Source organism: Miscanthus floridulus, chromosome 9 (assembly GCF_019320115.1).
Source record: "Miscanthus floridulus cultivar M001 chromosome 9, ASM1932011v1, whole genome shotgun sequence".
NCBI lineage: Eukaryota > Viridiplantae > Streptophyta > Magnoliopsida > Poales > Poaceae > Miscanthus > Miscanthus floridulus.
In genome coordinates, this window is record NC_089588.1 from 140,403,771 (window position 1) to 140,420,573 (window position 16,803).

The 16,803-nt window shown below is 44.5% G+C and overlaps 1 pseudogene; it reads right to left on the reverse strand.

Annotated features, from left to right (window-relative positions):
* Nucleotides 1–1,780: 1,780 nt before the first annotated feature.
* On the reverse strand, nt 1,781–16,208 carry LOC136481110 (UPF0481 protein At3g47200-like; annotated as a pseudogene).
* Between the last annotated feature and the right edge of the window lie 595 nt (nt 16,209–16,803).

Sequence of the window (16,803 nt, forward strand, 5' to 3'; positions counted from 1 at the left end):
GCCGCACCAGGCCGCTGCAGGAGCCGGTGGACCCCGCCCCCGTGACGCCGCCGCCCTCCGCGCGTGGCTTCGTCCGTGTAAAGTTACACGGAAGGGGGAGGAATTTCCCAAGTCCTAAAAGATTAGGAGTAAATTTTAGAAGTTGTTGGAGATGGTTTTTTTTCCCATCTTTCTAAAAAACAAGGATTAAGAGGATGTTTAGAGAACTCTTGGAGATGCTCTAAAAATATTGGCTCCATGCCTCCATCTTAATCTTCTTCTCGACCTATCGTTGTGACTGTATATATTGTCTACTTCTGTGTGGGCTCCCATTGAGTTTGTGAACTACAGGAAACCTGAATTACCATGAGAGCCGAAAATCACCAGGGGAAACAACCAAAACCACCAAGGAAATAAATCCTAGCCAAGAACCAACAAGCAAAATCAGCCAAAGGAAAGGGATAACGGAAATACATTTGCTTAGTTTGCCCCGAAGTCTGATTTTCCTGAGACTGGCTGTCAAGAAAACTACAAGACAAGTAAATAACTATCGGTAGAGGCAGATAACCGCCAAAGAAATAGGGGCTGTCTACCAGACGTTCGGGTGTTTCTAGCCCTTTCATCACCCAGGTGTTGCAGGCCCAACGAAACGTTCGATTGCCCAACCAAAAAAAAATCATTGGACCTGTTCGGCTTACCCCATATTCAGCTTGTTGAGCTTGTTTTTTCAGTCGGAATAGTGTTTTTCTCTCACAACAATTCAGCCGGAACAGTGTTTTTCAGCCAGTCCGCTGCTTTAGTCAACTGACAGACTTGAATAATACGCTGCCTGTGTCTCTATCCAACTGTGTGCATGAAGTTTTGGGTGAGTGTGCGTGCGTGTATGAAGTGGTTTACAACCGGAGAAGTGATTTTACCAAACCGTTAAAGATCGTCTAACATGTGTCAAATGAGAAACACTTCCACAGGGCTCCGGAGGAGCCGCTAGCATTGTTACTTTTATACAGAGTTAAAATGGTGATTTTAAGTTGGACCACGACCATTGCAACGTAATCTGTTGCTTGGAGGAAGAACACGTTTTAGCAACAAACCAAAACTTTTTTCGAATTTATCAAAACAATGTGAATTGCAGTGATGGGAGATTATAATCTCATTATCATATAAAATTCCTACAAATATTTTTTCTAAAATTTTAGTATTTAATATGAATGGTACCCAATTCTCTATACTATTTGTTGCAGATCCACCACGTATATCAGTACTATAAATAAAAGAAAATAGTGGAACAACAGGCCAAGCTTGCTCAAAACTAGTCCAAGTTGGGGTATAATATATATATATATATACTTCAATGTCGATGCATGCAGACGTACTCACATGGTAGGTGCTACCTTCTATAAATAGCCATATCTCACTGACCATAAGATGTAGAGCTACCACTAACCATATTCTATCGTAATTCGTATCAACTCCATGTTACAATTTGCACCAAGTTGATATATATTCAAAGAAGAGAAGACAGCAGGATTGCAGGAAGAAAGAATTGGAAAATACAGGATTGGCAAAGCAACAATGGTGTGCGGCCAACTAGCAGATTCCGCGGCCAACTGATGGAATAGACAATAGTACTGTCAGATTCAGAACTCACTAGCTAGAGAATCAGAAAGAAGGCAACACATTGCATTTTACTGCAAGTGGGATTCAGAATTCAGATACAGGGAATAATTTTAGTTACCATGGAAACTAGCTAGCAACAGTTGGATCATCTCACACTGACAGCATCGTAGATCATCGATAGACCTTATCGAGATTTGAGAGACCTGATTGTGCCTATGATACTGGCAAGCGCAGCAATCACGGAGATGACGGCTACGATGACTTTCACATTCCTGTAAACAAACGCGTGCAGCTTGGTCCACGTCCTCCTGTTCACCTTGTAGTCCTCGATCTCCTCCATGGTGCGGACGTAGCGTGATCCAAGGCGCAGTCCCTAGACGCTCGTCAGGAAGCGGAGGGCCTCCCTGTTGGTGAGCCCTCCTCCTCCCTGCAGGACGCGCCTGGCCCGCAGCTTGTGCACGTCCTCCTCCCTGTCCACAAGCATGCCGAGGAGGAGGAGATACGAGCAGACGGCCGACGCCTCGTCCTCGGCGTCGTGAAAGCTGGGGGTCACGCAGAGCTCAAGGGCCGCCATGTTGAGCAGCACGCTGGAGCGCGTGTCGTCCAGGGACAGTGGCGACAGGGAGAGCTCGGCGAAGAGGTTCCCTTTCTTGTTGACGCCCATGTAGACGAGCTCGGTCGTCTTGCTGGCCGTCAGCGTGATGCCGATCTCGGCGAGCTCGATGGCGCTCACGGAGAAGGACATCGACTCGGTCTCCGGTAGTGTAGGCAGCTTGACGTCACTTCTTCCGACGATGTAGTACCGGAGGAGGCCGAGGAGGTGCGGCGGCTCAAAGGCGTCGTCCATGACGAACGGCTTCTCGTGCCGGTCCTTGCGGTCCTGCAGACAGCCTCGCAGGGAAGCGACGAACTCCTTCAATGGCACGGGCCTGAACGCCATGACAGCCCAGACCACCGGCCATGGGAGCTGGTTCTCGAGCTGCATGATGTCGTGACACTAGTAGAGAACAGACCTTTGATCCTCAGCCAAAATGGGCTCTAGTCCTGGAATTTTTTGCCCCCGGGACTAGAAATACCTTTAGTCCCGGTTGGAGGCTCCAACCGGGACTAAAGGTCCCTGCCCAACGGCTACTGCGCCAGACAGAGGTGGCAGGGACCTTTAGTCCCGGTTGGAGCCTCCAACCGGGACTAAAGGTATACTTTTACTCCCGGTTGGTGGATTCAACCGGGAGTAAAGGTCTACTCCCGGGCCATGGCTGCGCCCGGGTTGGAAAGTTACCTTTAGTCCCGGTTGGAGCCACCAACCGGGACTAAAGGTCCCCCCTTTATATATCGGCCGTCTCCTTCTTCCTCCCCGAGCCCGAGCTCAGCGTATTTTGAAGCTCACTGCAGTAGTGTTCTTGCTTCCTCCCTCCCTCCATTGTTCCTCCATCCATTCTTCGATTCCTCCGTCGATTTCTTCGATTTCTCCGTCGATTCTTCAGTTGTAAAGGTTACCAATCTCATACTCTCATTTTTCACCATTGTCTTATCTCATTTTGTTCACTATATATATATATATGGTTCTTTATTGTGGTTTTTTTCATTTGTAAGCAATTTGAGCTCAAAATCACTTCAAGCTTGCATATTTACATGAAAGAAGGTTAAAGTAGCTAGTTGAACTTGCGGACCGTGTTCATCTCGGCGACCATGTTCTCTGCCGAGCGGTAACGGACGTCAAGGAGGAGCTTTGATTCTACGAGGGAGAGCGGCAACGGTCGTGGAAGACCGTGTTCCCTTCCTTATAGAATCAGAGCTCCTCCTTGACCAAGTACGGTGCCGTCCGATGGAGAAATGCTCGCCGAGATGATCACGTAAGCAAGTTCAACTAGTACGGATGGTTATTTATTCACATATCCCGATATCGTCGTAGTAGTTTGTCAATCACCGTACTTTTTATTTTAACTTTTTATGAAATGAAAAACTTAGAAAATTATAGAAAATCCGTACTAGTTGAACTTGCGGGACCGTGTTCATCTCGGCGAGCATGTTCTCTGCCGAGCGGTAACGGACGTCAAGGAGGAGCTTTGATTCTACGAGGGAGAGCGGCAACGGTCGTGGAAGACCGTGTTCCCTTCCTCGTAGAATCAGAGCTCTTCCTTGACCAAGTACGGTGCCGTCCGGTGGAGAAATGCTCGCTGAGATGATCACGTAAGCAAGGTCAACTAGTACGGATGGTTATTTATTCACACGTCCCGATATCGTCGCAGTAGTCTGTTATGTGTGTACACTCCCATTCTTCTGTTAATTTACGGAAATATCATGTGAATTACTTACCTGCCGCAGTAAAAGACGAGAACACAATGACCATTAAAAATATCATTGTTTAGAGATCTAGATAATTTTATAGTTTGTTAATTTTATTTGTTTATAAAAGGAGAAATTTATAGTGTATTAAAAATGAGTATAGAGAGTAGATGGCAACTGCTTCCGGGTCCTCGACCTCTCATGGGTTTCCAAAGCGACTTAGGCTGGGCCTTCCTCTCATTCCATGCGGCAAGTGTCGTGATGAGACGAAGATTGTGATGGAGTACCGAGTGAAGAAGGAGGGTCCCAACAAGGATCGTATCTTCTACAAGTGTCCGGATCGCAATGTGAGTTATTTTATCGTATTTAATGATTATGGTTAGTTTATACTTATTTTCATGATGGTTGTGATTAAAGTTCTAATTTTTTGTTTTAATTTCAGTAGGATGGCAGTGGACGATGTTCAGGCTTCTACTGGGAGGAAGAGTATGTTGAACTCGTGCAAAAATATCTTGCACAACAGGCAGATACGGCGGCTAATGAGGCAGTGATCCAGCCGAAGAAGCCCAAAGATGTTGCACAATCGGGGGATCTGTCTGTTTTAGTTGAGATTGGTCGCGAAATCCTTGTGCTCCTGAAATGTATTTTAGCTTTAGTTCTTTTAGTGGTAGTTGGGATTGTCTACAGTGTAGCGATGCTTTCATAAATTTGTATCTTTTGTGGTGGCACGCATGTTGTATAAATAATTAATTATGATCTAGGTTTTAATATAATATTTATGTCATGTAATACAGTTGAGCCATCATTGGATGTATAATGCTGATCGCCGCTCCCAAGAGTTCATTGACGGCGTGCATTCTTTGTTACGTGCGGCCGAGGCAAACAAACGCGACGGTTTCATGTGCTGCCCATGTGCCATATGTAAGAATACGGTGGAATATCCTTACTCAAGGACTCTTCATTCACACTTGTTCAAGTCGGGTTTCATGCCAAACTATATTTGTTGGACAAAGCACGGAGAAACCGGTGTTGTAATGGAAGAAGGTGAAGAAGAACAATGGGACGACAATGATATTATTCTTGATGGTGCGTGCTTCAATGATACTGCAATGGGAGAAGCTGAAGAAGAGGTAGCCGCAGAAGATGAGCCGGCTGATGATCTTTGTCAGGTCATTCGTGACGCACAAAGAGAATGTGAAAGTGAAAAGGAAAAGATCAAGTTCGAGCGGATGCTAGAAGATCACAAGAAATTGTTGTACCCAACTTGTGATGCAGGGCAGAAAAAGTTGGGAACCACACTAGAATTGCTACAATGGAAGGCAAAGAATGGTGTATCTGACAAGGGATTTGGAGAGTTACTAAAAATCCAAAAGAAGATGCTTCCGAAGTACAATGAATTGCCCGCCACTACCTACGAAGCAAAACAAGTTGTCTGTCCTATGGGGCTAGAAATAGAGAAGATACATGCATGTCCTAATGACTGTATCCTGTACCGTGGCAAAGAGTACGAGAAATTGGATGCATGCCCGATATGCCATGCGTCGCGGTATAAGATCAGGCGAGATGACCCTGGTGATGTTGAGGGCGAACGTCCGCGTAAGAAAATCCCTGCCAAGGTTATGTGGTATGCTCCTATAATACCACGCTTGAAACGTCTGTTCAGAAACAAAGAACATGCAAAATTGTTACGATGGCACAAAGAAGACCGTAAGGTAGACAATATGTTGAGACACCCTGCTGATGGGTCCCAGTGGAGAGCAATCGACAGAGAATTCCCGGAGTTTGCAAATGACGCAAGAAACTTAAGGTTTGCTTTAAGTACAGATGGTATCAATCCTTTTGGAGAGCAGAACAGTAGTCATAGCACTTGGCCTGTTACTCTAAGTATCTACAACATTCCTCCTTGGTTATGCATGAAGCGGAAGTTCATTATGATGTCTGTGCTCATCCAAGGCCCGAAGCAACCTGGCAATGACATCGATGTGTACCTGAGACCACTTATTGACGAACTTCTCATTTTGTGGAATAAAGAAGGTGTACGTGTGTGGGATGAGTACAAACAAAAACACTTTGATCTGCGAGCATTGTTGTTCGTAACAATCAATGATTGGCCTGCTCTAAGTAATCTTTTAGGACAGTCAAACAAGGGATATAATGCATGCACACACTGCTTCGGTGATATTAGAGGTGTATTCTTGAAAAAATGTCGAAAGGTCGTGTACCTTGGCCATCGTCGATTTCTTCCTGCAAATCACCCCATAAGAAAGAAAGGCAAGCATTTTAAAGGGAAGGCAGACCACCTGACCAAGCCTCGCAACCGAACCGGTGAGGATGTACTCGATATGGTCAATGATGTGAAAGTCGTCTTTGGAAAAGGACATGGAAGCCAACCTATTCCGAAAGACGCTAACGGTCACGCACCCATGTGGAAGAAGAAGTCCATATTTTGGGACCTACCCTATTGGCAAGTCCTAGAGGTCCGTAGCTCGATCGACGTGATGCACCTGACGAAGAATCTTTGTGTGAACCTGCTAGGCTTTATGGGTGTGTATGGAAAGCCTAAGGACACATTTGAAGCACGACAGGACCTGCGTTGTTTGAGAGAAAGAGACAACCTGCATCCAGAGAAGACAGATAATGGACGCCATTACTTACGTCCTGCTAGCTACACTCTAAGCAAAGAGGAGAAGGAAGTCATGTTTGAATGCTTAAACAACATCAAGGTACCATCTGGATTCTCCTCGAATATAAAGGGTATTATAAATGTGCCAGAGAAGAAATTCTGTAACTTAAAGTCCCATGACTGTCACGTTCTCATGATGCAATTACTTCCAGTTGCATTAAGAGGAATTCTACCTCCAAATGTACGTCTAGCCACCGTGAAGCTATGTGCATTCTTCAATGCAATTTCTCAGAAGGCAATTGATCCAACTGATCTAGCTAAACTACAGAATGATGTGGTTCAATGTCTCGTCAGCTTTGAGTTGGTGTTCCCTCCTTCCTTCTTTGATATTATGACACACCTCCTAGTTCACCTAGTCAAGGAGATTTTCACTCTCGGTCCTATGTTCCTACACAACATGTTCCCCTTAGAGAGATTCATGGGAGTCCTGAAGAAATATGTTCACAACCGTGCTCGCCCAGAAGGAAGCATCGCCAAGGGCTATGGAACAGAAGAGGTCATTGAGTTCTGTGTTGACTTTATTCCCGACCTTGACTCGATTGGTGTTCCTGAATCGAGACATGAGGGGAGACTAAGCGGAAAGGGGACACTAGGGAGGAAAACATATATTGGTACGGATGATGATTATTTCAATAAAGCGCACTACACAGTTCTACAGAACTCCTCTTTGGTAGATCCGTATATTGAGACACACAAGGATCTCTTACGATCCGAGTTTCCAGGGAAGACTGAAGCTTGGATTACGCATAAGCACATGGAAACTTTCGGTGGTTGGTTGCGAAAAAAATGTCAAGGTGATGAGAGCATCCATGAGCAACTGTATTTATTGGCTATGCAATCATCATGGCATATCTCACATACAAAGGGTACGAGATAAATAGGAACATATTCTACACAGTAGCCCAAGATAAAAGGAGTACCAACCAAAACAGTGGTGTTCGCATAGATGCCACAGACCCGAATGGGAATAAGCAGACATATTATGGACGCATAGATGAAATATGGAAACTAGAATATGCACCTACTTTAAAGATCCCATTGTTCAAGTGCCAATGGGTCAAGGTGACCGGAGGCGGGGTAACAGTAGACAACGAGTATGGAATGACAACAGTAGACCTTAGTAATATTGGGTACAAAGACGAACCATTCGTCCTTGCCAAGGATGTGAATCAGGTGTTCTATGTCAATGATATGTCTACCAAACCAAAAAGAGGGAAAAACGATAATGACTCAACCAAAGAGCCAAAGCGCCACATAGTTCTTTCAGGGAAAAGAGTCATCGTGGGAATTGAGGACAAGTCGGACATGTCAGAAGAATATGAAAAGGATGACCGAATTCCGCCCTTCAAAGTGAACAAAGACCCTAGCATCTTGGTAAATGATGAGGACACTCCATGGTTACGAAGCGATCATAACCAAGGGACATACGTAAAGAAGAAGTTCACTGCTGTGCCCACTTGATGATATAGTGATTTAATATAGTGTGTGTTTGAGATATTATGTAATAATTGTGAATTCAGATGTTTATTATGTCATGTTTCAAATTAAATCAATGTTTGATTTGGTGGGATTTCTCTCTCAAAAAGGTAAATTAGGATACTGAGTGATGAAAAATTAAAATATTAACGTTAAAATGATGTGAAAACAAATTTCCTATCCAAAACCAATAGTTTTAATAATTTTAATTAAACACTACATTTTTGCATTAACGAAATAATAAATATTAGTTACATTATGTTTTATAATTCTAACAAAAAATAAAAAAAGTTAGGTTATAGATTTTTCCTATGTGCAATAAACAAAAAGAAAATTCATATTTTTAACAAAATAATTTTATGCCTTTTATTTAATTTACTATGTATTTAACAAAAACTATTGCATTTCTATTGTATTTAACAAGACTATTGCTTAAAACAGGCGGGAAACGAAACTGCAGGCCACCTTTACTCCCGGGTGGGAAGCCCACCTGGGAGTAAAGGTGGGCTGCAGTTTCGTGGCCCGCCAAAAAAATCCTTTACTCCCGGTGCATGTTACCAACTGGGAGTAAAGGTATACCTTTACTCCCGGTTGGTAACACGCACCGGGAGTAAAGGTACCTTTACTCCCGGTTGGTAATACGCACCGGGAGTAAAGGGTTTTTACTCCCGGTTGGTGGCTGGCACCAGGAGTAATTCTCTCTGATATATAACCTCCAGCGCCTGGCGTAGATCGATCCGCTCGTCTTCTTCCTCATCGAACACCGCCGCCCTCTTCTTCCTCGCGCCGCCTCCACCGCGTCCGTTCGCCTTCCGTGACACCGGCGCCGCCCTCTTCTTCCTCGTGCGGCCTCCACCGCGCGCGCCCGTGCCCCTCCTCCGCGCACGCCCGTGGCCCTCCACTGCGCCCTCCTCCGCGCCCGAGGCCCCTCCACCGCGCCCGTGGCCCCACCGCGCCCGAGGCCCTCCACTACCGAGCTCGAGGTGATATATTCGTCGATCTCTTTGTACATTCGCCCGAGCCCTCCACTACCGAGTTATAGATCACGTCGAAAACTACAACTTTGGTGGAAGCCATGTCAACGCTCGAGGTCGATTGAAAATTCCAAATTTTGAATCACAAAATCTAGGAACTGAAAATGAATATTTGGAACTCTATATATGCAGCGAGCGAGGCCAAAGAGAGAAAGATGGAGTTGTCAAGCTCACATCTCAAAACCATATCTTAACGCAAGTTTTGAATATTTGGATATTATATGGATAAATTAGCAAGTTTAGAGTGTCAAAAACTGCATTTTATGGTACTAAAATACATTTTAAGATCACTAGGACCTGAACTCATGACAAGTTTAATTAAGGACCACCAATGAAATTACTTTAGAAATTAATTAGATCGATGTAAATCCATGGCTTGTATAATAAACACGCTATATATTGTTTGGAAACCATTGTCGTTGTCACTAAAGCTGAAAATGATCCAGCCCATCAACCGCCATATATTCATCACTATATGATATGCCATTATTCCAAGATGCAGTTTCAATAGAAGAATTTTTTCTATCTTCATAGATCAATGTTTGTTAACGAAATTTTATCCAAATATATTCATGTAGGGTCTTTTTTTTGAAGGATTTGTTGTAGGATATATAATGGTCAAATAGGAACTCAATTTTGATACCCGGGCCCGACACATGGTACATAGGATCACAACATCACGCACCGACACCGCCCCGGCCCGCCTCACGTCGTCGTCGTCGTCAGCACGCCGGCCCGCCTCACGTCGTCGTCGTCAGCACACCGGCCACCGCGCCGACACGTATATATACGTCATTTGTATTCATATGCATGTATATATACGTCGCGGAGCACCGCCGCCCTCGTTCGTCCATGCGTTTCTATGTATACGGCGGAGCACCGCCGCCCTCGTTCACCCATGTGTACAGACATATATACGGCGGAGTGGAGCACCGCCACTCTTGTCACACCGCCCTTTCTCGTGGCCTAGTTGATCAACATTCGTATTATCGTTATCGTTAATGCTAAACAATCACACCAGGGCGAACCGCGCTGTTGATGTACTATATATTGGTTTTGTTTTTTGAAGCTAGATGGCCGACCCGAGAAACATGGATGAGGAGGAGTTGATGATGAATTTGATCAACACTGGCACTCAAGTTGCCGGCGATGATGGTGCTAAAAATAACGTGCAAGAGGATGCAGATGACGGGAGTCAGTACTTAGCTCTTGAACAAAATGAGCAACAACAGATTGGCCAAGTATATATTTTTTATTATTAGCTATATATATTATCATATGTCTTATGTGTGCTCATGACATTAAAAATAATGTTTATGTTTTGTAGCCCTCTGGATCGACATCAACAACTACAACGAAGAGTAAAAATGTTCGAGGTCCCAAAAAGCCATTGGAGGGCCGCTTCATCATCTCGGAGTTCAATGTGGATACAGGAGAACCGGGGGGGGGGGGGGGCGAATAAAATGAAATTTGTGCACCACTGTGGTTACCTTGTACGGGACCGACTCCCGATTAGTACCCGTCAATGGAAGAAGAAGACCAATGCTCCTCATATCAGTTTTGTCTCCGATCGTGACAAGGCGTTAATTTGGAATGATGTCTTGGTACATTTCACGCTCCAAACAGATGGTTATGATGATATAATAGATGGTGATGAATTGAAGGAGCGAGTTAGGGATTGGGCAATGAAAAAGATGGCCACACAGTTTCAGACTTGGAAGAAACACCTATACACGACGTATGTCAAGAAGAACATAGCACCAGATTTTACTGTCCCAGGCCCGATCTCAAAGCAGAGGCCCTATTGGGATGAGTTTGTACAGTACAAGACTTCGGAAGAGGGTGTGAGTCGGGTGATAAAGAACCAATGTAATGCCCAACAGAAGACATACCACCATACCTTGGGATCAGGTGGCTACTCGACTGCCATTAAGAAGTGGAACAAAATGGAAGCAGACCTTCTTGCCAAGGGTATCAGACCAGAATCACTCGAGTGGGGAGAACGTGCAAAGAATTGGTTTTTCGGTCATGGGGAACACTAGACCAGGAGACAGGGAAGTGCGTTTATGGCGCAAGACTGCAAGAAGCAGCAGAAAGATTGTTTTATGCTCAGAGAGCTACTGCTAGTGGTGCGTTCAGGCCCAACAGAGAGAAGGATGAGCTGACATACGCCATCGGGACTATTGAACATGGTGGCCGAACTAGAGGCAAAGGAAGTGTCTCGTGGGAGCATGGATTCCCTCAGGACAGACCTTCCTACAGAAGTCGCCAGAGAAAGAAGGAAGAAGAGGCACAGCGGCTCCAGAGGTTGGAGGAAGCGGTGCGTGAAGCACAGGAGTGGGAAAAAAACCTTGAAGCGAGAATGCAGGAGGAAATCAGAAGGCAAGTGCAAATAGCAGTGAGTGCAAGTAAGCAGGCATCAGAGCCAGGAATCAACATTAGCCAATCTGTTCAGTTGAAAAGCAGCTGCGCTTCCACGGATATACCAAATCAAGGGGACACAGGACTGCGCTTCCCTGTGGATGACATCACTGAACCTTGTACAACGTGTGAGCTACACATTCCGAAGGAGAATTCCACAATCAAGGTGGCTATCGGTCTTGTTAATCCTATCGACCGAACCAAGACACCAAGGATTCATGGGAATATAATCCAAGAAGGATATGCTACCATCTCGGTAGATAAAGCTGAAAAAGGTTTTAGTGATTTGCCTCTTGACATTCCTGGAGGTGACGGCGAGAAGACTCTAGGAGAAGCGGAGAAGACATTCATTCTATGGCGCAAGCGCTACATCATCATTCCAGGGATGTCGGCTCCACCTCCTCCTGAACTACCTCACCATAGGTACGTGCGGATGAAAACACTACATCATTAATTTGTATTGGCTTAAATAATTAACAATCTGCTCATAATAATATGTCATTCCTTTTTTTGTAGCAGATCCTCCCCCAACCTAAATCCAATTGTTCAATCGCCAGATCATCATAGTGCTCTGTACGATGACATTGTGTTGGAAGACGAGGCTGCATCCACACCATCTCCAAGGAGGTCTCCAACGCCGCAGCCGCCACCTCCAAGGAGGTCTCCAACGCCGCTGCCAACACCTCCAAGGAGGTCTCCAACGCCTCCCCCGCCCCCGCCTACCAAGAAGCGTAGCAAGAGGCCAGCCCCTCAAATGAAGAACCAGTCCCCGCCAGCAAAGAAAGCCACCGTGAAACCAAGGGCTATTCCCAAAATAATATCTGAAGAGAAGGAAGAAGGAACTGATGCATATAAAAAAGACATGTCTAGATTCTATGACAAACTTAAAATGAATCAAGAAGCAAGGAGAAACCCGGAGAAACCGTACTTCTTCGTAGCTCTAGATATTCTAAGAAAAAAGGTGACTTCTTACCAGCAACAACAGCGGAAATCTCGTAAGCCGTCCAAATCAACGTTATCAGACTATGACCGCACTCTCACCAAGTCAATTGAGGCGGCACAGAAAAAGAAGCGGGCAGGGAAAGGAGTTGCCCAACTCGGACAACAAGCGCACCAATCAATCCCCCCGCTAGTTGTTGGTAATGAATATGGTTCGAATTTAGGATTAATGCATCAGGCAAACATACCTCCGGATGTCGATTTGGATCACCTTGGTGAATTTCTTGATGAGACTGGTCTTGACCTTTACCAGATGTTTGGTGATGGAAACATTGAGAGTGCGGCGGAGGTTGATATTTGGAAGAAAAAATTTATACTAGGCCAGAGTCTATACAACCCTCAAGCCTTATCTAATCTGGGGACGCAAATGTACCTGCTAAACAAGTGGTACATGCAGGCGTCTACCAGTGGAGACTTCTGCGTTGGTGTCAGAATTCGAGACGAACATTGGTTCCGTGGCGATGATGTTATGTATGTTGACTTTGTAGAATTTCATCAACTATGCCACCTGACCTCTCTGGACAAAGTTATCATTAGCTGCTATTACCTGTAAGTAATAATTCTTTCGATCTATTATTAAACTCATCATATGTGTGTATATGCATATAAATTATCCTAACAAGTACTATATATATGCAGATTTACAATGACAGAGCTCAGAAAGGAAGGCTGCAATGAAATTGGTTTTGTTGATCCCCATATAGTATTCAAAGACCCAATTACTCCAAAGACTAATTGGAAGTCTGAGTCAGAGAGTAACCTCATGAACTTCTTAGTGAACCAACGCCACAAGAAGGATATACTCTTTCCCTATAACTTCAAGTGAGTGTTAATCATGTCGATCATATCCTTAATGGCTCATATGTTGATTCTAGTTAATTAATGAGTGTTATGCGTTATATCCTATAAACACATACAGCAATCACTGGATATTGATGGACATCGATCTGGTGAAAAGTCACTTGATAATCTATGACTCGATGAGAAAACCACAACAAGACTACCAAGATATGATAGATATTATCCAGAGGTAATTTCGGGATCTCTAGCAACTATATATACACACAAACATGATGATTAACTATATCTGATGACGTGGCAAATTTTTTATTGGGCAGTGTTTGGAAAACCTTTATTGAGAAGCAACACATGGAAAAATGCAAAGCGCCACTGAATGTAATCCCTTTGAAAGTAAGTCCCCTGAATCGCATCATCTTTATTAATTAAACATATAGCTTTCACCGGATCACCAGATTGGATGACAAATCTTTTTCTCGTAAAGTGGTGTCTGAGGCAGGAACAGGGGAACAACTACTGTGGTTACTATGTTTGCAAGTTTATCAAGGTGCTCTCCCAAAGAACTCCTACAGAGAGACTCAAAGTACGTTAAAAATACACTATATATTCATTTAATTATTATTATTGATTGTGTTACTATGTCTTTATATATATATATATGTACATATATTAATTTATTTTCCTTTAATTCAAACCTGTAGACTCGATGGTTGGAGGAAAAGATCATATGGCAAGACCAAATCAAAGCAATTCAAGAGTCTATAGCCGGATTTTTTAATGAGCAGGTCATCGATTCCAAGGGCGAGTTCTACTTCGACCCAACACTGCCATTGAAGCCAAGCTAGAGAATGAGAGGAAACTTGTTATGTCACAACAACTGTAATGCAATCTTTTGTAATATATGCACATGAAATAATATAATGTAAAATACACATATGCATGCATGCATGTAAATATATATATGATGCATGCATGCATATATATATATATATATATATATATATATATATATATATATATATATATATATATATATATATTTCTATGCTTGAATTGTGTGATTTAATACGTTCATTGTGCTTGAACCGAAACATACTATATGCGCGTATAAATGTATAATTAGCAGCGTACAATACGACTTCGAAAACCTATTTTGAAAAGAAAACAAAAAAATGAAAAGAAAAGAAAAAAGAAAAAAACCTTTAGTCCCGGTTTGTATTACCAACCGGGACTAAAGGTGCCGGCCATCGTGGCATGTCAGGAGGCACCTTTAGTCCCGGTTGGTGTTACCCACCAGGATTAAAGGTCCTCCTTTAGTCCCGATTCCTGACCCGGGACTAAAGGATCCCCTTTAGTCCCAGATGCTTGCTCCCGGGTGGGAAACCGGGACTAGAGGGGGTTTCCCACCGGGAGTAAAGCTCGGTTCTCTACTAGTGTGATAGACGTCTTTGTCGTTGGCGTCGAAGAAGCTACGCAGCGCCGGGTCCATGTGGGCAAGGCCGGCGTCGGTGCACGTGAGCATGTACTGCACCAGGAAGCAAGCGTCGTAGAACATCATGGGCAGGAACACGTCGTCGCCGATGCTGTCCACCACGTTCCTGTCATAGATGCTCCGGGCGTAGCCGGCGACGGCGACGACCGCCCCATAGACCTCCTCGGCTGAGCGGCCTGACTCCATGATGCAGTGGTATGCAGCCACGTGCTTCACCTTCTCCGCCGCCTTCAGGTGGTCTCGGCCGTGGTGGTATGGGCCGATCGACACCGTCATCGGAACGGTGTACAGTTCACCGAGAGATCGAATTCTTGCTGGGTACCTGTGCATCTTCATCTTCATCATGTCCACGTCGAACTTGAACTCACGCGCGGCTTTATCGAACACATGGATCGGATTGCTGTAGATGTTCGTTTCCATGTTGTGGAAATCGGCCTGAAACTCTTGTGCTGCTTTCTCGATATCGATCCGATCATTTTGTGTGGCTGATGCACACTCAACCAGCTGTCCTCTGCTAGAGCTAGTAGGAACATATGTTTGGAGGCAGCTACCGTATATCTCAGTACCCGCCGACTCCACTACCACTGGGAGGCTAGCAGCGCATGCACATACTTCTGGTTCCATTGCCATGCTCCAATGTGCTAGCTGAAACTCAGCTGGCTGCATGCCCCAATATGTCAGCTGAATGTCGCAAGGCACCCATCCTGCATCTGGTTCCATGGAACAATCTGCCACCCCCAGCTGCGTGTATTTGCTGCAGAAAGTTCTGCGCTGGGAAAGAATAAACGAAGAGTGAAAAAAGAGCTAGAAACACATCAGGACAAATATCATAGCGGAAACACAAACTAATGGTGAGAAAGGAAAATCTTACAGCCAGGCAGAAAGAAGCACAGTCACGCAGCCATGTGGAAACTCCTCTTATATAGCATAGACAGACCGGCGGCCGGCCATGTGAATGACGTCTATCCTATTCACTCGAAATGGTCAATTGGACCATGTTTAACATAATGGTTGGCGAAGATTCTTTATCTTACTATGTTCCATTCAAAGCAATGGTCATGTATTCTAGCCCCACATGCAAACAAAACAAGATAAAACATATGTGCCTCAGCTGGCAAAATTTGGTGAAACAAGCTCCACTGCTATTTGGTGTTGTGTTTGTCTATATATGTGTGCATAACCATTATTCGGGCTAAATGCTCACTTAAATGGATAAATTAAATGGCGGTTTAAACAGAATAAATGATCGATTGACAGGAAACGCCGTACCACCGTGCAACGTTTAAACGGTGTGCCAACAGGCTAAACGACCATTTAACGACGTAGGCCATGAAAAATCTGTATGGTTAATTTGATCTTTAAAATGGATTTTGAGAAAGCGCATAATAAAGTCAAATGAGGCTTTCTTTATAACATACCTCATAGATGAAAGAACTTTTAGCTTATATGTAAAGGGTACAATAATAATATAACTATTTACTACATAGCAATTTACTTGAAGGATCCAACGAGGACTCTCTGCTGCTGATCGATTTTGTTATGGGCCGAAATTTGCATCCATGCAGGGTCCTAATCGGGTTGGGCTTGGACGAGACAAATTAAAGGGCCGGCCTGCTCAATGAATTCGGATCGTCGGCTATGATTCCTTTCAAAGCAGTCGAGTCGTCCAAAGATCTAATAAAACGAACAGAAGCGATCGCGACGATCGAATCCCCGAATCCCTCCTCCAATCCAACCCCAAGGAACGAATCGGTGGCGGCGATGCGGATGCGGTCCGCCGCGTCGAGCGCGCCCGCTGCAAGGTGCGTCGATCAATCCCCAAGTGCCCGCCCCCCTCGTTTCTCTTCCTTCTCGTGATGCCGGGCAGTCGACCATTGTTCTGGTTAATGAACTCGTGCTACTGCCGCTAAATCGAAGCTTCGTAGGGCAAAAACAAAACAACAACAACAATAATGTACTGCCAACTCGGATTTGTCAGTGCGATCGAAATCAACCTCGTTTTTTTTAATGCACCGAAT